Genomic DNA, 21,164 nt, shown 5'->3' on the forward strand with positions numbered 1-21,164 from the left:
CTGTGCTGACTGTCGGAGTTGCTGTTCTACAAAACTACGTCCACATCCACATTTCTGGGCTTGTGTACCGGTTTAACAACGCAGCGACTGAACACATTCCCCCAGGGTAATAAATTGCGAGTGGTTCCTCAACCTACCTGCTCATTAGGCACAGAAACGAGGCTGACCTGAGCTCAGTGTGATGACCAGAACTCATTAAAAAAAAGCCTCCACAAAGTATTGCTGAGTGCATGACTGTGTGTCGTTTGTTTGCGTGTGTATTCTGTGTGTACGAGGAGTGTGCGCTCGGTTATTTATGGTGAGCCCCGTCGCATGGCGCCCTGTCCATTCTTGAGGATGGGGGTTTTTATTTCCAGGAGGGGCAGGAGGGCAGCGTGGGAACGTGGGGCAGCCGTCGGGGCTCAGCACGACATTTCTCTGGCTATTGAGCAGGGTTTTGGAGGCATACGGGGGGCAGATGGGAAGTGAGGACGTGACGGGTTACCTGGGACCCATGAGGCCTCTACATCCGGAACCTGAGCGGATTCGGCTGTTAAAGCATGAATCAGACCTCAGCAGTTTCACTTGTGTGTACGGATTGTGTTTTATCACCTCCTGTGTCCCCTGTATGTGTGAAAGTTGACCATCACAGCAGCGTCTGTCCTGAAAACGTACCAGAGTCATCTTTCAGCGAGCGCTTTCTCACTATGATGATTATTTCATTATAATAATATTTATTTTGCTTCCTGATTTATCTTTTTTTTTCTCCAATACCCCTGAGGTGTGTCTCCTCCAGGAACCAGGGACGATCTTAGTGTGTGGATTGTGGCTCCTGGAAGCTTTGTAGTTCATGCTGGGGATTTGTGAGTGGAGCTCAATGTGAAAGAAACTTTAGTACCTGCAGTGACTGAGCTGCATTACCGGGAGGTTTCACACTCTCGGTGTTCAGTGAGCTTTGCCTTTTATGGAGTTTTGTGGGTGGGGCTAAATGTAATATAGCTCATTCTGGAGGAGTTTGGTTAATTGCTCATGTTATGCATTCATTGTGTGTGTGTCAGAGTATGAGTGTGAGAGTGTGTGTGTGAGAGAGAGAGAGAGAGAGTGTGTGTGTGTGTGTGTGTGTGTGTGTAAAAGGAAATGTATTGTCCTAAATCTGATTGAACATGTCAGTATATAATAAAGGCTTTTGCTCTGCGGTGACGCTCTCACACACTGACAGCTCTGAAACTTTCCCCTGAACCGCAGCTTCTCCCCACAGCAAAACCATAATATTATGCTAGCAATCATGCGGCCTGTGCGGAGGACACGTGTGGACCGTTTCTCCATCACACACACATGTGGGGGAAATTCATTCTTCTGTTCTGTCTCTCACTCCCTCTTTCCATCCACTACCTTCTCCGCCAACTAAGGAGAGAGCCGAGGTGTTGGCACTCCGATAACGAGTTCGCCCGTTGTACTCACGAACGTCTTCACTTTTTCCTCTGCCGGTAGACCGACATTATTCCTTCACCGAACTGTAGTGGTTTTATTTCTTGTTACTCAGCTGCATCGGTTAAAGGTGTGTGTGTGTGTGTGTGTGTGTGTGTGTGTGTGTGTGTGTGTGTGTGTGTGTGTGTGTGTGGAGCGTGACACAGAGTCGCGTGAGAAATAAACGAAGGCCATTATACTGTCAGTCCAGAATTATGACCCGTAGAGGTGAACTGTAGCACAGACTTCTGCTGGGTTCCTCATTTCCTCATACACACACACACACACACACACACGTTAGAACCAAAAGACAGGTGCAGGTCTCAGGAATAAACCACTGCACACACAGCTGTTTCTGGGCAGGTGTGTGTTAGTTGCATGGTGTGTCGAATGCACTTCATGTGGTTAAAACAGGGCTGCAGTGTGAGACACCTTCCACATCATCACACCCAAGCTTAAATCTTTATGTAAGGCTAATTTCACCCTTGTCGTCTTTTTTCTTTCTTCTTTCCAAGCTGAAAAACTCATGTGTTCACGTCACTTCGGGCTCGTTAGCGTGCACCTCGCTGACACGCCATTAGCACCAGTGTTGGGCAATAACGCGTTACTAGTAACTAATACTATTTTAAATAAAGTAACTCCATTACCATATGGTGCGTTTGTCCGTTACTTTTTTAAATTAGTTAATTTAGGCTGATGTGTAGCCTACAGACTAACCTGTTTACAGCAGCGACGCAGTGTAGGATCGGTGGATGCCAACCTGTAAACAGGAAGACGCCACACGGTGCCGGTGTCGGTGGACACACTCGAAGTGACTCAAGCCCCTCCAGCCAAACACCAGAGACTAGATTTTAACCGGACAGTTAGCCAGGGACAGATCAACAAACAGTGTTGTGTTTGTATAAACCGTAACGCATAAAAGGGCATTAATGGTAACATTAAAGAACGTTCTTTAAAAACGTAACGAAAAAGTTATAATCGATATTACTTGAAAATAATTGAGTTACTTTTTGAATGAAGTAACTAGTAACGGTAATTTCTTAGTACCGTAACTAGCACAACACTGGTTAGCACTTTTAAATTCTAAGACACGATTCGTGTTGAATCTTGATGACATCCTGTGTCCCGTCCAATCTGAAGGCCAGCCAGACTCGGGCGCTTCGCCGGCCTCGACTCGAACGCAGCATGTGGAATTTTCTGCTAATACCGAAGCTCACTCACTTTCCAAACCGCTTCATGTCATCGCCGTGTCTGAGAAACATGCTGCCAGACTCTTAAAAAGGAGAAAAAAATTTAACTCTTTTGTAGTTTTCGATCATTTAAAAAAAAAAACTAAATAAATAACGTGGATCAGGCTGTCGATAAGGATTTAAATCTTGCACTGGGTTTGGAAGTTAGCATCCATGTGTTCACGATCAGTGCTGTGAGGGGAAAACTGAAATGAATTCTGAGTTGATGTACAGTAGGATTATATTTTTCCAGAAGAATTGGCACCCTGTCTGACGGTATATCACCACATCACTTCTCTCATCCTAGACACTTGTGGAGTAAACCGACCGAGGCTGAGCGCTTTCAGATTAGCATGTGAATAAAATCTAGCTAGATTTTTTTTTTTTTTTTTTTTTACATCAGTGGATAGGTTTAATACCTAAGTTATACTTATGATGTTAGCGAGCTTTTGCTTTTGCAATATTTACGACAGCCCTCTACAGCTAGGTTAGTTAGCTTATTTACTAGCTACAGTAGTTTTAGCATCGGTTACAAATTAAAAGCTGTGTAGAAAACTTTTGGGTGATAAACTTTGTTTTGTTCACACTGACATAGCAGAAAATCGTTTGGGGGGAAAAATGCGCACAGTCGTCTCGGACGATTCCTCGGATCGGGCCTGCAGCTCGTGGTACAAACTCTTCTGTATTTCCTTCCTGCGGTTTCTTTCTGTTTATTGATATTGATATGACTCCTGATATTAAACGTGTACAGAGACATTACAAAATAAATTAGTGTTCATTCACTCGGGTTTAATTAGTTTTAAAACACAAAAATAAAGAACAGAATAAGAACAGGGTGTTAGAGTAGAGACAGGAAAGCAGGAAGCAGTAGCTGGGAGACTTCTGACCCTCAGAGGCTCGAGTGCTTACTCGGAAACCATGCCGCGGAATTTTGATGTTCTCCTGTGTTTCCTTTTCACAGAACAAACTGACCGTGCTAATCTTCCCTCAGGGGCCAATCAGGAGAGACGGATTACGGTACCCGAGTCCCCGTCTCCGGAGCCGTGCGGCTCTGGGTGACTAATCACAACCCTAACACACGTGTGACATCACAGCGAGCTGCAGAGCTCGTCGGCTCGGCCGCCACATGCTGCTTCTGTAAATATTTACATCTCCCAGGAAGCACAGAGCTCGTCCGCAGTAACGTGCCGGGCGGGAAACGCCGTGCGTGATGGATCATAGGAAAGACTCGAGATTCAGCAAGCGGTTTGAGATGATGTGGAATATATGAAAAAAAAATATATATATATATATATAATTCTTTTTTTCTTTTTGCCAGCACTCTTGTAAATCAATTTAAAACTTTTTTCTCCTTTATTTACTTTTGTAAAGTCCCCTTTTTCCCCCCAAACATCACGGGACGACTGCGAAAAACCCGTCGACCCTCAGCTTTCTGGAAGGTTCCACCCCACACACACTCCTTCCTCTTTCTCCTTTCCTCTAAAGTTCAGAGACTGATGAGTCTTTAGCCCCGGTGCTGTCTCTTGTTAGCGTCGCACTCCGTGCTGGATGCCATCCAGAGCGCTTTGACATCTCTCTGAGTCGATTAAATCCCTGTGAAAAAGCTGTGACCTCCCAGTGAGAACACTCAGAAGATATCAATCACCAGTACGGTGCTCTGGTAATACATTTGATTTGTGTGCATGTGGGATGAGGAAAGCTGAAGCAAAGAATCCTGGGAGTGATGGAATGAGGATCTGGCAACCCTGTGGGTCTATTATAGAGATCTGAAGATGGATTTGTTATAAGATTAATGCTTAGAAATGTCTCTTTGTATATTTAATATAGATATACAGACATGTATTAATAATAGATCTGGCAACTAAAGTTAGATAATATGGTGCTGTTACAGAATATGACTCAACTCCATTTGACCAATCAGAATCCAGAACTTCTACCGATTGTGACTTCAGTGTAATAGCCTGCAGAGAGAGAGAGAGAGAGAGAGAGAGAGAGAGAGAGAGAGAGAGAGAGAGGGAGGAAGTGGGTAGACTCGGGCACTTGGTTCATCCCTCGCAGGGTGATGAGGTGTGGTGAACTCCACTGGAGGTGTGTGACCCGCTCAGTCACGGTGTTCTGTTCCTGCTCAGACATACTGGCTTTTTTTTAGCACCATGCAATACGCCTAAGAGCAACTCTATACTGTTACACACACACACACACACACACACACAGACTGAGGGTCATGAAATACCTTGTACTGACCTGCTTCTAACCTCCAACTGTCTCATTCACTCATTCTATCTGTCTTTGTGTCACTCTCCTTTTTTTGTTTGTCTTTTTCATTTCCGCTCTGTGTGTGTGTGTGTGTGTTTGTGTGTGTGTGTCTGTGTGTGTGCGTCTGTGTGTGGGTGTCTGTGTGTGTGTCTGTGTGTGCGTCTGTGTGTGTGGGTCTCTGTGTGTGTGTCTGTGTGTGTGTGTGTGTGTGTGTGTTTGCGTGGTGGTAAGCATAGCCTGCACATGCTCCCAGCTCAGCATTCTGGGAATATGCAGTAGAAAGAAGGAAAGAGAGAGGCAGAGACAGAGAGAGACAGAGAGAGAGAGAGAGAGACAGAGAGACAGAGAGAGACAGAGAGAGAGATCCATGTTTCCACATAATGACATGTACACACTCTTACAAGCTACACACACACACACACACTAAAAGTTTTAAAACACTCAGACACTGAGGTTTGTTTTCATTCCTCTTGATCGGCGATTGGCGATTCGGATGCAAGCCGTTTTTGACCTCTAACCTTTGGCGTCTCCTGTCTTTCTGGCTTTGTATCACCGCACATCCTGTACTAGAACCTGACCCTGAGGTGTGCGTCTGTGTTCTGGCACGAGCCGTGGATTTTAAGATGAGGTTGTGAGTCTAAAATGTAGAGCAGCTGTGTGTGACAGTGTGATACTTCATTCTGCTGCGCGTCCCTGATATCCGGTGTGTTTTTGGGGTTACTAGGGGACTAAGATTGCATTGCAGTGTTGAGCGCAGCTGTGTGTGTGTGTGTGTGTGTGTGTGTGTGTGTGTGTGTGTGTGTGTGTGTGTGTGTGTGTGTGTGTTATATTTGCATGAATTTACCACAGAGGTAATCTGTCACCTACAGTAGAAGTATGATGCTGTGTATGATCACGCTACCATCATGATATCGTCTTATAATATCATCAATGTATCGTTTCCTATTGCACATATTGTCTAATTAGCATATTTGTAATATTGTGTCATATAACGTCATATCGGTAAGAATTGTCGTAGTATAAAGTCATGCCGTATCCCAGCTTTAAACCCCAGCACCATGTTGTCAGAATAAAGTGGTAATTTAGTGTCATGTCGTAGTGTCTGTAAGTGTCATGTCGTAGTGTCTGTGTCATGTCGCAGTGTCTGTAAGTGTCATGTCGCAGTGTCTGTAAGTGTCATGTCGCAGTCTGTAAGTGTCATGTCGCAGTGTCTGTAAGTGTCATGTCGCAGTGCCTGTAAGTGTCATGTCGTAGTGTCTGTAAGTGTCATGTCGTAGTGTCTGTAAGTGTCATGTCACAATGCCTGTAAGTGTCATGTCACAATGCCGGTAAGTGTCATGTCGTAGTGCCTGAAGTGTCATGTCGTAGTGCCTGTAAGTGTCATGTCGTAGTATCTGTAAGTGTCATGTCATAGTGTCTGTGTCATGTCATAGTGTCTGTAAGTGTCATGTCATAGTGTATGTGTCATGTCGCAGTGTCTGTAAGTGTCATGTCGTAGTGTCTGTGTCATGTTGTAGTGTCTGTGTCATGTCACAATGCTGGTAAGTGTCATGTTGTAGTGCCTGTAAGCGTCATGTCGTAGTGTCTGTGTCATGTCGTAGTGTCTGTGTCATGTCATAGTGTCTGTGTCATGTCGTAGTGTCTGTAAGTGTCATGTCGCAGTGCCTGTAAGTGTCATGTCGCCTAGCCTGTAAGTGTCATGTCGCAGTGCCTGTAAGTGTCATGTCGCCTAGCCTGTAAGTGTCATGTCGTAGTGTCTGTAAGTGTCATGTCGTAGTGTCTGTAAGTGTCATGTCATAGTGCCTGTCATAGTCTCATGATAGAGTGATAGAGTCTCATGCCTTAGTCATATTGTACGTATGAATCTGTCATTATGTCATTATTGGCATTATGTAATCATATCATAGTCATGTGGTAGTGTCACACTGCAAGTAACGTATTGAAATGTCATGTTGTAGTCGGGTCCTGTAACAGAGTCATATCATATATAATGTTATGTTATGTTACATTCGCCGTATTGAGTCGAGAGTCATGTAGTGGTGTCATGTCGTAAGCTGAATTTTGCAAGGTCATGCTGTAATCATCGTACGGTAGAGTTTAGAGTTGGTAGCTTCATGCTATATCCTACCCCAGTATCATGTAGCGTCTTATTTAAGTATCATGTGGCAGTATCATATAGAGTAATTATCGTGTGTGTCATGTTACAGTTCCATGTTGTATCATGTAGTATGACATCATCATGGTGTCCGAGCGTAAAATCAGACAGCAGCATCACGGTGTATCTATCGTATTGTAGCATCACATCAGGGCACCGAATTGTGAGCCCTCATTCGTGACAGAGACAGACTTGTCACTGCTGATCGGTGGTCATCTCGTGCGTCGCTGTACTCTGGAGCCTGTTATTCGCAGACGACTGTGCTCAGTATTGCGTGTCAATGTGTGTGTGTGCGTGTGGGTGTGTGTGTTTTTACCAGCCGGTGTTCAGATAAACCTCCAGGAGATTCTAAACAAAAGGCAGATGAGATTTTATCTTTTTGAGGGCTTTCTCGTCCTATCTCTCTCTCTCTCTCTCTCTCTCTCTCTCTCTCTCTCTCTCTCTCTCTCTCTCTCTCTCCAGTCTCTCGTTACTTATTTCTCTGAATAATTTGAATCGACGGATCGTTTCAGAAAGCTAAGTGCCTGTTAGCTTGTCCGATACAATATTATCGGCGGATCCATTCCATCCGTGATAGTGTGTTAACTTCTGCTAATCGACCGCTCCAAATACGGTTCGTGTTAAATAAAAATCTATACATTATTAGTGTAATTCACGCCGCATTTCCTCTGTGTTGAAACGTCTAGCTCGGTGATATGAACTCGGCGTGAACCGAAATCAAAATGGCAGATGTGAAATCAACAGCTACCAGAAGTGAATCCCTTCAAACTTTAACAAACCATCATCGATCACATGAGAAAAAAACAAAACAACAACAAAAGGGACATCTGGTCTGGTTTGTTTACTCTGTGCAATAACAAACACACATCATTTATTCATATATGTCGATTTTTATTTGTTCGGAATACATTCGAGCGTACCGACCGAGCGTGCTACGAGCGGCGCAAATTAAAGGACGTACAAACAAACAAGCGAGCAAGCGTCTAAACAATCCAGGGCAGCACTCGGTGTGTATTGTTTCATGGCTTTGCGATGCACCTAAAACATCGGCGACATTTCAACCCCAGTGGGACTAAACGGCTCGAGACGAGCGGAGACAGCCAGCAAGCAATCAGGGGGAAAAATCTGCCTCAAATACCCCTATTCCCCTCTCAGTGCTTCTGAGCCCTGGTCCTTTCCGTGCAGAGAGTGAAAGAGAGAGAGAGAGAGAGAGAGAGTTCCTGCTTTCTCCTGGCTTACTGTCTAATCCTGGTTTGTCGTTTGTTTTGGAGCGGGTAGATAAGGAGTGTGGGGGGAAGAGTGCGGTGGGTCGGTGGTTCCTCGGAGGGTAAAATTAGAGAGGAGACAGAGAGGAATTATGGCTGACTAATGCGGAGGAGAGGGACAAGGCTTCAACATGCAGGTAATTAGGTGAACAGGAACGCTGTAAACACACTGGACCCGAGAGACTCGCGCAAACACACACACACACACACACACACACACACACAACCCAGAATGGTTTCACGGTGTCTAAGCAATGCTGTTTCAGCAGTACACAAATTATAATAAGCAGCACATACAGTCGCTGATCACGTGATGTCCATGAGATCTGTAGAAATTCTCTTACAGCCAGAATAGCGTTAATGACATCACTGCGCTGGAAATTTCACTCCAAAATGGATCCTACAAGAAAATGATGCATGCTTGTCATGGTGCCGGGGGATATGATACAGCTGGTCAGTCTGGACCAGTCTCTCACAAACACACAGATATATAGTACACACTACATTCCTCTCCTGGCTCCACAGCTGGCTGTCGCAAGTCCTCGCAGTGTGTGTGGTCGTCTCTCTATCCCACTATCTAATTAGCCACAGTGTCTTGCCACTTCTGCTCCTTCTTAAGCCCGACGCTGCTCTGAGATTGGTCTCATGCGGTCCAGAGCAGAGGTCAGAGTCTGCTGATCCTGCTACTTTCACGGCTCACACCCTGGGAACCTCATACAGTTTGTGTTCTTTCCCAACAGCTCATCTGTAACGAGCATTATGGCTTAGCAAAAAATGTGTACCAAATGGAGGTTTGAGGACCAGCCTGAGAAACATCTCATTGCCCAAATGTTAAAGCAGCACATCCTTCTAGATCTCTAAGAAATTCTTGGCTCACTGTCACTCTTGGCGCATTCTTACTTGTCCTGTTCATCAAGTCCTAGAACCGAGAAAGTCAATAAATGGTACTACAGATGCCCCGAGACAAAGTTCTGAGATTACCAATACACAAAATAAAAACTTTTGTACATTTCAGTGGTGACAAATGGAAACAAAAACTGACCTCCCACAGAAAGTACTTTTAGTGATCCTTCTTTTCCTGTTTTTGTAATAAATGGGCACAGATAGCAGATGTTTTCCAGCCTAAATATGGTTATGTTTTAGAGTTCAGTGTCCTCATGCTTCATGCCAGGGGTTCCTGCCCTGTACCAGTGCTCTTACTTGCTCGGTTTAGGTGAACTAGGGGCAAAAACTATGGATTAACGTGAACCCTGAGGAGCGAGCTTGGAAATATTGGACCACATCATGGATCACACCACTTCATCTCCATGACCATAAAATATAATCAAATCTCCAGTTCTAATCAGGGACTCTGAGATATCTTACGTGTTAGTGGCTACAAACACATCCCCGGTGGCATTTTAGCAAACGATTACCTCCTATATCCGGGACTTCTGGTGAATCTTCTGAAACAAAGCTGGTTCCCTCAAATTTCAGCACTTGGAAATAAGGTATTGTGGTGAGCACAACCCTCCATGTTGAGATTCTCTAGAATAGAGATTCTCCCATTTGAAATCAGAGTGCCTTCAACGGATTCTGCTCCTGGACTGGTCTGGTACTGACTAATACTATTACCCCTTTTCCACCGAGGCAGTTTGAGTGCAGGTTCGGAACCTTAATTAGAACCGGTTCTTTCTTTTTCAACAACCAAAGCACCGGCTCTGAACCAGGAAAAGTGGTTCTTAAGTAGCACCAAAACGTTGCTGGTCTAGACTTAAGAACCGCTTGTGTCAGGGACTGGGGGCGGGGCTGCGGGGCGGGGCTACTGCTAGCGCTTTGATAATGTACCTTAAGTATACTAATGTATAATACACTTTTACTTTACCGCAATATGATCAATTATAAGCACACATGATAGTAGCTTGCTACATGCTAAGGCTAATTTTATCTGTGTTAATGATAAAATAACGTTATGTACTTTCCCGATTACAACCTCCAGTCCAACTTTGAACCAGCACCAGCACTAGCTCTGAACCAGCACCCAGTTCTTTTTGGTGGAAAAGGGGCATAAAATATCTACATAAAATATCTACATAAAGCTCCTAAATTCTTCCCTTTATCTCAACCTTTTATCTTCTTATCATTCAAGAAATTAGATCAAATGCAGGAAACAAACAGAATCTGCAGATGACTCGACTCGACCGACTCTTTTTGCCCAAGAGCTTGCTTCATGTTTCTGTCCAGGCTCTGAGATGCACGTTTCTGTCCAGGCTCTGAGATGCACGTTTCTGTCCAGGCTCTGAGATGCACGTTTCTGTCCAGGCTCTGAGATGCACGTTTCTGTCCAGGCTCTGAGATGCATGCTTGTTTCCACTTCTACTTTTCTCTTTTTGGTGAAAGGATGTCTGCCTGTGTCATAAACGTGAAGATTTCCCATGAATTCACGGTAAGATTTGTGTAATACTGCAGTGACGTTGTGAAAAAAGCTTTAAAAGTGACGTTTGGCAGCCAAGACCCCCCGAGTGACTTCCAGATCTGAAACAGTGCGAGCTTTCTATGAGTTATGATGTAGCATAAAAACCAGAACAGCCATTCATGTACACAGCTGCCATTCATAATGTGTAAAAATGGAGCTAAATGGGTTGGGATTTCAAATAAAAAAACATCTATAAGAAACAGTCGAACTAACGACAAAGCTGGCACCGGTTCCTCGGGTTCCTCTGCCAACGGCGGTTTTTTCCTGCCAGAATAATTCCGCCTGATGCTGGAGGAAACAAAGACTTATCGCTCAAGTCTGGAGACTCAGAAGGAACCTGTTTAATGCTCATATGTTCCTTTTAATCCAAATGTCTGTGGGAGAGAATGACCTTGTTTTCTAGATTGACTTGATTGCCCTCACGGGCCACACAAGATGAAAAATGCGATCATAAATGTTGTTATTGAGCAAATGGGATTTCTGATGGATGTGGCGAGAGAGATGGCAGCTTATCAACCTGATATCAGGGGGGAGAAAGAATTTTTTTTTCTTCAGAATGGACAAATAATCAACCCAGGCCTTGTGATACGTTCTCACAAATTCGTGATCAAACATGGTGTTTTTTCTAAACCTGACCACACACACACACACACACACACACACACACACACACACACACACACACACACACACAATATGGCAGAACCTCCTCTCCTCCTCGGTGGTGGTTGGTTTAAACACCACTTGCCTGGGACTCAGATGGAGAGACAGATGAAGAGATAAAATCATCATTCTTTCTCCTTCACAGGGAAGGAGATATTCCAGACACCACCGAAACTAGGTACGGATCCATCCTGCACTCTGATGTGCTTTAGTCCTGAATAAAGGTTAACAGCAAGCATCACATCACTAGAGCCATTGTTTGGATACAAAGAAAAAATAAGCAGGATTTCATGGAAAACCCGAAGCTGGACGTCTTTCTTCAGCCTCTCGGTCCTGCATCCAGACAAAACCCCGATCGGCAAACAAAAAACATCTCTACTGTGTTGTTCTCCTGCAGATCTTCAGTAATTACCACCACAGAAGACGGAGGTTAAAAAAGGTTTAACAAGGTAAAAAACAAAAAAAATACACGCTTGAGCTGCTTGAGCACCTCGGGATCTTCTACTCGCTGCTCCCTGATGGAACCCTGCATTATTTAGTGTCGGTGGTGGTTTTAATCTGTAACATGTGTAAACATGGCCGAGATATTTAGATTGCGGGAAATCGAGCGTGCGGTTGACAGACTTGGTGGCTGAGAGCTTTAGTCAGTCTACACAAGTATAAACAGCAGCTCCGTTACCTCGCGTCCTGTGGGAGAAGAACGAGAAACAGCTCAGCCGTATGTATGTCGAGTTCCCGAATGTGCCCGGAGGTTGGATTTGAGTTGTGACCATTGCCAAATCCTTCGTTAGCCTCCTGGCAGGCAGCATGCTGCATTCTCATAATGCGGTATTATATTTCTGGTTAAAGCTGGAATAGAATAAGAATGGGGTTGCCCTGATACACAAAACCTCGAGCAAATCTGACAATGTTTTGGCTGAAATGGTACTTTTCATATTCTGGCTCAACAACGCGGCCGTCGTTACACCGACATCGTCGCCGTAGCGATCGCAGTGGAGCAGGAACATCACATCTAAACAACAAACCCCTTCGCTAGCCAGCACTAAACTGTACAACATCCCCGTATTTTTGTTCAGGGTTTACACATAAAATCCACATCTTCTGTAGTGCAACACATCTGACACAGGTACAGGAGCTAATGAAGGGGACACCTGGCTAGATCAATGTATTGAGCTTAAACCCAAATGTCTGTGCAGCTGACTAACAGGCAAACTGATCTGTTAGCTAAAGCTAGCATCTGCTAAATGTAAGCATAAATGTGTATAAGATTATTATGCCAGACTAAAAGGTTTTGCTTTTAGTATGTAGGGATAAAACAGACGATTCTTTGCTAGCATTGGTTAGTTATGCTAGCATAGGTACCTTTGTTCTAGTGTGATCATGTCAATCAAAACAAATAAGGGGGCGGGGTTAAACATATAAAAAACAGTCTGTAAATGTACAACATGATGTGAGAACTGAATTGTAAACACAGAAAACTTTATTTAAAAGTCGTTGCACTTCATCACTCATATGCACCTATCAGCTCTGAGAAGATATTTTCACCCAGGATCCTCTTTACTGCTCCGTTTTTATTGTTATCCCTGTGTCCTCAGATGTCCTTAAATCATACGCCATGTCCTCCACTTCCTCCTCCTTAACAGTGTTAGTGTGCTAGCCTAAGGCCTGACTCCATCATCTGTCCTAATCACACTCACGTCAGCTTCTCCTCCAGTCCTCCAGATGTTCCTCATTGCGCAGAGAGGCGCATAGGGATCCGAGACGCCGGTGTTACGGCGGCGGATCGAGGAGGGAAGAGAAGAAGCTAATGCAGGCTTTCACTCGGTGGATTGAGTTTCCTGCATGAGGCAGTTCGGAGGAGGAGATGATGAATGGAAACTCATTCCTTCACCTTTCAACACCGAGGAAACACTGCTCTCGACACAGGACTTTACCTCAGAGCAGGTTCACAGATATACAACTGGAGGTGTGGATTTATCCCTAAAGAGCGAGACCGAGGCGACAGCGTTGACGGAAAAGTCCCTGAGAGAGACATGAGGAAGAAACACGCAGAACTGGGAAGATCTTCAGTGGAAGCCTCAGGATTAGCATTGACTCTAGAACAGTTGTTGTTTTAAGTCCATGAAGTGAGACGTTATCTGTCTTTCTGTCTGTGTGTGAGACGCTGAAAGAGTTCAGTCCTCGACACGTTCTTTCAAGGTCACCGACCTCATCGTGTGACATCACGACCAGCCGAGTTCCTCTTCAGCTCTGTAGTGCCAGTGCAGTCCTGCTTTCTGAACACAGGACCTGCCCTTTTAATCAGCCCAGAACTGGTCCTGGGTGTGAGCTCGAGAGTTTCGAGTGACAAAACAGCTTTCAGTCGACATCCGTGTTTCTGTAAAGGTGCTTTGTGGAAGCATTAAACTGCTAAACGAATCAAACGGCAACACGACAAGCTTGTGAACAAAACAAGCTTCAGAGAACCAGCTCCTGGTGAGAATGAGCGATTTCTAAACACATACACACACACACACACACACACACAACATGTGACATTTTTATGAGCTCGTAGTCATGTCCTTGTGTAATAAAAGAGCAGAAGACAACCTGAAATCTCTGTTATGAAGAAAAGTCTTTAAATCTTTTAGTTCCAGCTTGTCCCGGTCTCAGCGTCTCCATCGCCATGTCTCCATCAGCACCTCCAGGCTCTTCTGGGCTTCTTCCATTCTCATATCGAGTCCTCGCTAAATTTACTGTCACAATAAAGCGTTTTTTTTTTTACTGTGTAGAAGCAACAATATTAGTCCCGGCAACAGAGCCAGCAAAATTGGGCTGCGTCCAGCTCCAAGCTTCGCTGTAATGTGTTCGAATAAAAGCGTTTCGGTCAGCAGAGTTCAGCTTCCTCTGAATTCCCTGAGAAGTTTTTACAGAATCTTAAAAAATGGCATGTTTCCTTTCTCACTTTATACATTCTAATCTCTACCGAGGGCTCTTGCAATAACGCCGCTCTCTCTTTCCCGTGGATTGTACTTGACGTTTTAATAACGGAGTTGAGGCGTGAGCCGTGAGGGATTTCCGAGCTGTTACCATCACGTGGTTAAAAGCCCTGAGCTCCTGGGTGAAGATGTAATCAGGTTTATTATGATGTGAACCTCAGAAGCAGATCCCCTGACAGCTCCGGTACACTGACTCAGCGCTCTGGCTGGGGTTCGGAGGAGAGGGTTAGCGTGAACTTGTGCACAAAATACATCAGTTTTTCCTCCCTGCGTAATGAAGGAACTGCTGTAGAGGAATGAAATGAACACGATGCTCTTCCTTAGTCCAGATGACTAGTGCACCAGCTGAGGGGTGGCTGCTTCTTCTTCTTCTTCTTCTTCTTCTTCTTCTTCTTCTTCTTCACCTTCTTTTGCACTTGAGCAATCAAGAAATTGATTACCAGCGACTCCTGACTCGACTCCTGACTCGACTCCTACAGTAACTCATGCTCAGACAAACACACAGTGAGCCACAGCACATCTGTGAGACTTTAAAGCTCTTTACATCACAGTCTGTTTCACTCATAATCGTTTCCAAAAAAAGGGAGGTATTGGGAAAGAAATTGATTATCATCGACTCCTGACTTGACTCCTGGCTCGACTCCTGACTCATGCTCAGACAAACACACAGTGAGCCACAGCACATCTGTGAGACTTTAAAGCTCTTTACATCATAGCTATGTGCTCTCTCTCTCTCTCTCTCTCTCTCTCTCCCCCTCTCTCTGTCTCTGTCTCTCTCTGTCTCCCCCCCTCTCTCTCTCTCTCTCTCCCCCTCTCTCTGTCTCTGTCTCTCTCTCCCCCCTCTCTCTCTGTCTCTCCCTCTCTCTCTGTCTCTCCCTCTCTCTCTGTCTCTCCCTCTCTCTCTCTCTCTCTCCCCCCCTCCCCCCCTCCCCCCCTCTGTCTCTCTGTCTCTCTCTCTCACTCCCTCTCTCTCTCTCTCTCTCTCCCCCCTCTCTCCCCCCCCCCTCCTGCTGCTAAAGAACACCAGAATATAATTTGCTCATTAATGCTCTGTTTACTAATGATGAAGGACAGCTTGGCATGACTATACACAGGAGTCTGTTATTAGCTGTTAGTTTGCGTTGTCTATTCTGAATAAAGTATTTAATAATAATAAAATAATTAAGTATTTAATAATAAAGTAATAAAGTATTTCGTTCTCTCACTAAAGCAGCTACCAAAAACTAAGGCTAGTTGAAGACATGGCTAGTTAGCTAGCATTAACCTATTCGCTAGCTAGCTAGCTAAATGTTTGAATGTGCCTGACCAGAGTGTTGAAGAGGAGTAGAAATGAAAGTTAGTCGCTCGAGTGATCCAGAAGGTCGATTTTAAAGCCACAAGATGTTCATTTTTTGAGATCTCTGGACATTTATAGCTAGCAGTGTTTCGCTAAACTCCAGCGTAGCGTAACAGCACGTCATCGCTAACTGTCTTCGGATGAAGTGGTGCTAAATCGGCGGGACTCTTAAAGCATCGGCACGTCACACGCTGTGGAAACAGCCATCGTGACTCCAGGTGGAAAAACCGTCCAGTTGAATTTTGGCTTGAGTCGGAGACGCTGGTTTAAAGCTCAAAAGTTTATCCACAAAGTCATTTGAGGAATGTGGAAGGTCTAGAACAAAATATTTCTCAGTTTGCTCCAAGATTGTGATAAACAAACATGTTTGAGCTCGTAACGTGCTGCTGATGCTGCCGACCGCTTAGACGGAATTCCAGCATTCCGGTCGGCTCTGTGTTAAAAGCCGGAGAAATCTACAGCAGGGTCTGAGAGGAAGCTGAGAGCAAAACCTGAAGCTCAGGCTTCTTCTTCTTCTTCTTCTTCTTCTTCTTCTTCTTCTTCACTGGATCCTTTTTACCCCTTCAGGAGTTTCTCCAGCTGGTAGCCTTCACTGTCTAACTTTATTTTCTCTACAACAAAAAGAACAAGCACCTTCTGTGAAGTCAAAGGAACCTGAGGTGAGTGAGCAGAAAATGAAGAATGAAGCTAATCTGTCTCTCCAGCTAGCGGGTGGAGCTCGCGTCTCACCGTTCCTCCTCGTCGAACAGCCAAACTCTGACAGATTTCTGTTTAACACCTCGATTAGCACCTCGATGCCTAAACAAACCAAAAAACCTCTGACTCATGGCTGCTATGAGAGTTAGCGTTAGCTGTACAACACTCGAGACGTCCCTCGATTCTGATGAAGTGAGATGTTTCTCGATTCTGATGAAGTGAGATGTTCCTCAGATTCTGGAGAGGCGTTTTCGATGATGATGTCGGAACACCGGAATTTGGTTCTGCGCAGAATTCAGGCGACGGTTCCTGAAGAAGTCGAGCGGCTCGTTAAGTTTGCGACCAGCTGTCCGTCTCTGTAATGATCCACGGCTCTGCTTTGAACTCTGCCTGGAGAAAACGTATTGGCATGTCAAGAGCCTTCATAATTACAGGCCGCGCTGTGAGAAAGGTGTGTGTGTGTGTGTGTGTGTGTGTGTGTGTGTGTGTGTGTGTGTGTGTGTGTGTGTGTGTGTGTGTGTGTGTGCGTGTGTGATAATGAGAAACTGTCCTAGTGGTTAAAGACAGGTGAGTTATTAATCCTGACCTTTTTTTCAGCTCTGATTGATGAGCCTCAAGCAGCAACGTTGCTAATGAATCAAAAGAGTGAGCCGAGGGTTAAGGGGCGTGTCCTCCCAGGTGGCATGACGCCACGGGCACAGCCGGTCTGACGCTCACGCCACACCTGGGAGAGAGAGAGAGAGAGAGGGAGGGGAAGGAATTAACGTTGATCTACTGAAGGTTTGTTGAAGCGTCTGGGATCAGCCTGAGCCTGAGGCACGGACTGAGGCCTGGTTCATGGCTTACATGTAAAGAGGCTCTTTAAAAGATAAAGTACTGTGTTTTAAAAGGAGCTTTTCATCCCCTAATCATCCTCTAATCATCCTCTAATCATCCTTTAACCTGCCACTAAACATCCCCTAATCACACTGACATTCAGAGTGGAGGTGCAGAGCAAATGTCACAAATCCGGACACCGCACTAAAGTGTAAAACATACAAAATAAAAACAATTACTACTGAAGGTCAACAGTAAATTCTGTAAAGCTGTTTGTTCAAGAAAGAACATGTGACCAAATATATAACATTCACTCATAAACAAGTTTATACATAATCACACACACACACACCTTCTGCTTTGTTCTATGTTAGCTTGTTTAAATGCAAATGCTGACAGTTTCTGTCACACACACAAACACACACACACACACACTGCACACACACTACACACACACACACACACTCTGCACACACAAACACACACACTGCACACACACACTCACACTGCGCGCACACACACACTGCACACACACACTACACACACACTGCGCGCACACACACACACACTCTGCACACACACACACACACACACACACACACACACACACACACACACACACACACACACACACACACACACACACACACACCTTCTGCTTTGTTCTATGTTAGCTTGTTTAAATGCAAATGCTGACAGTTTCTGTCACACACACAAACACACACACACACACACTGCACACACACTACACACACACACACACACACACACTCTGCACACACAAACACACACACTGCACACACACACTCACACTGCGCGCACACACACACACTGCACACACACACTACACACACACTGCGCGCACACACACACACACTCTGCACACACACACACACACACACACACAGCACACACACACTACACACACACACACACACACACACACACCTTCTGCTTTGTTCTCTGTTAGCTTGTTTAAATGCAGATGCTGACAGTTTCTGTCACTCACACACACACACACACACACACTGCACACACACTGCACACACACACTGCACAAACACACTCACACTGCACGCACACACACACACTGCACACACACATACTGCAAACACACTGCACACACACACTCACACTGCACGCACACACACACTGCACACACACATACTGCAAACACACTGCACACACACACTCACACTGTGCGCGCACACACACAGACACACACACACATACACACTGCATACACACTGCACACACACACACACACACACACACCTTCTACGTTGTTCTCTGTTAGCTTGTTTAAATGCAGATGCTGACGGTTTCTGTCACACACACTACACACACACTGCACACACACACACACTCTGCACACACAAATACACACACTGCACACACACTGCACACACACACTCACACTGCGCGCACACACACACACTGCACACACACATACTGCAAACACACTGCACACACACACACACACACACACTGCACACACACCACACACACACACTGCGCGCACACACACACACACACACACTCTGCACACACACACACACACACACACACATACACACTGCATACACACTGCACACACACACACACACATACACACATACACACTGCATACACACTGCACACACACACACACACCCCTTCTGCTTTGTTCTCTGTTAGCTTGTTTAAATGCAGATGCTGACAAGTTTGTGTTGTAAACGTGTAAATAAAGACAGGGAACTGTTAGAAAAACATCTGAATGTGTTTGAGATTTTTTTTTGTAAATGACAGGTTCTGTGATGTAAATGTGTCCATCACTGGACAGCAATGAGCAGCCACTACACACACACACACACACACACACACACACACACACACACCCTGGGGGTATTTGGAGTGTGTTGTGCAGAGTGACAGGGTCATGAATAATGAGGTTTACCCTGAGACACAGGGTGAGAAAAGAGCTGAAGCTCTTCAACTCAAGAGGCTGTAAATTATCAGCCATTAAGAGGCTTTGAAGTGAGGGAAAGAAGCGCAGCGCTCCGACAGGACGAGTGTGAACGAGGAGCTGTTGTTCCTCCAGACGCTCTCTGTGTCAGAGTGCCGCTCCTGAGAGATGGTGAGAGACGGCAAAGTTTGAGGAGAATCTGAAGAGTCCCTTTTCATCCTGAAGAGGAAGAGCGACTCGTCATCACACCTCCACGTCACGTGTGTGATTATTTTCCCATAACGTCGTGGTGCAAAGTGTTCGAGATCACAGCGTCTTGCCACACTAACGTCCGTGATAAAGATCTGATGTATTCACATAGCTATAAACATAGAGCCCGGATCCTTTTACAGGAAAGGAATGCTAGCCACGCTAATACGCGTTTATGTGTCCTGTGTTTTGTGGGTTGTTAGCTACATGTAGCACCTGACAGTGTGTGTGTGTGTGTGTGTGTGTGTGTGTGTGTGTGTGTGTGTGTCCTCTGAAAGCATTTTCCCTTCTCATCGATTGTGTCGTCGATTTTAAAAAAGCATCCTGGTTTCGTGTTACGATCTCGGCCTAAATGCAGAGGTGCTGAGCGTCCTGGTTGCTGGAAGCCTCTGTGTGGTGCCTCACGTTATGTTTCAGCTGCTGTTCATTAGCCAAACTTTCACCTTGCTCCGGTGACAAGGTCGGACCGTGTTTAGCCCAGAGACTTTGCAGTGCTACAATGCTACCTCGTGTCAGCACATTTCTGGGATGGTGTATTATTCGGGTCTGGCCTCGGCAGGTGCGCGGCGTAGCTAATCGAGGCCATGGATAAAAATTACAGCGAGCTGCGTCGATTCAGACCGGGTGCTAATACTAGTGTCAAATATGATATCAGGCTTGTAACAGGCCTCTTGCTCTTCAGACGTCTGGCCGAAACCTTCGGCGTGTCGTCACCTCGGCCATCGCCGCCGCGTCCGAGCTCAAACCGTCTGCCAAACATCATTACCGCTTATAACTTTAAACACATGCGTACAGACATTTCTATCATCTGTCCCGCGAAATCTCTATACATTACTCCTCAGAATGAAGGACACGATCTCTTGTTTCTTTCTTCAGGAGTTTTTTTTTATTCTGTTGTTTAATCGTCAGCAGTCAGGATGTTGTAAATAACACCGCAAAGTGTCCGAGACTTTCCAAAAATGATCTCTTTTGGAAGATTATAAGAGATTAAAAACAAAAAAAAAACACGAGGCGTAAAATTCGTGTCTGAGAAGTTTCCGCTTCACCTCGCTGCCACTGACAATGGAGACTCCTTCCATAAATGTTCAGTAAATGTCTAGGAAACAAGTTGTTGCTATAGAAACGCAAACCTGTGAGAAAACGTGTTAATGTAAGGGTGTCCGGCAGATCGTCGTTCGTCTCGCCGCTCGTCTCTCGGTCGGAACGGAACGCTGATCCGTCTGTGTTAGAGTTTAGTGAGAGAGCTAATTTTGTCCGAACACAAACCTCTGATTGTTGATGCGTTTGCCAAAATGGCCTCCGTCCAGCTCGGGCAGAGTGCCACTGGTGTGTTCTAATAAAATCTGCTTCCTGAGATATGGATCAGTAAGAGGAGAAGGAGAAGGAGAAGCAGGAGGAGTTTCGTACACTAACGAAGAACAAAAACAAGCCCTGGCCTTTTAATAATTCATCGCACAGCAGGCGGCTCGGCAGCAGGGGGAACCGAGTGGGTGCTTTTTTTCTTTTCCATTTTATCAGCTATTCCTTTTGCCGGGTTCCTCGGGAGAAGAACAAGGAGGAAGCCGAGTCTAGCTGGGATTCACCCCGATGCCGTGCTCAGCCCCTACTGTGGTGAGGATCAAACGAGGTCGCCCTTAGAACCAGCTCGGCATGGAGTGTTTTCAAAGAGTAGGTG

At 45.3% G+C, this 21,164-nt stretch overlaps 1 protein-coding gene across 1 annotated transcript in view; it reads left to right on the forward strand.

Annotated features, from left to right (window-relative positions):
* The first annotated feature begins 21,135 nt into the window (after positions 1-21,135).
* The window catches only part of sema3fb (sema domain, immunoglobulin domain (Ig), short basic domain, secreted, (semaphorin) 3Fb), an 88,678-nt gene continuing 88,649 nt past the window's right edge, over positions 21,136-21,164 (forward strand). Inside the window, exon 1 of the mRNA XM_047810517.1 lies at positions 21,136-21,157. The gene's annotated coding sequence lies outside the window, so the exon portion shown is untranslated. The remainder of the gene's footprint in view (positions 21,158-21,164) is intronic.

This window comes from Tachysurus fulvidraco, chromosome 2, assembly GCF_022655615.1.
Source record: "Tachysurus fulvidraco isolate hzauxx_2018 chromosome 2, HZAU_PFXX_2.0, whole genome shotgun sequence".
Classification (NCBI taxonomy): Eukaryota; Metazoa; Chordata; class Actinopteri; order Siluriformes; family Bagridae; genus Tachysurus; species Tachysurus fulvidraco.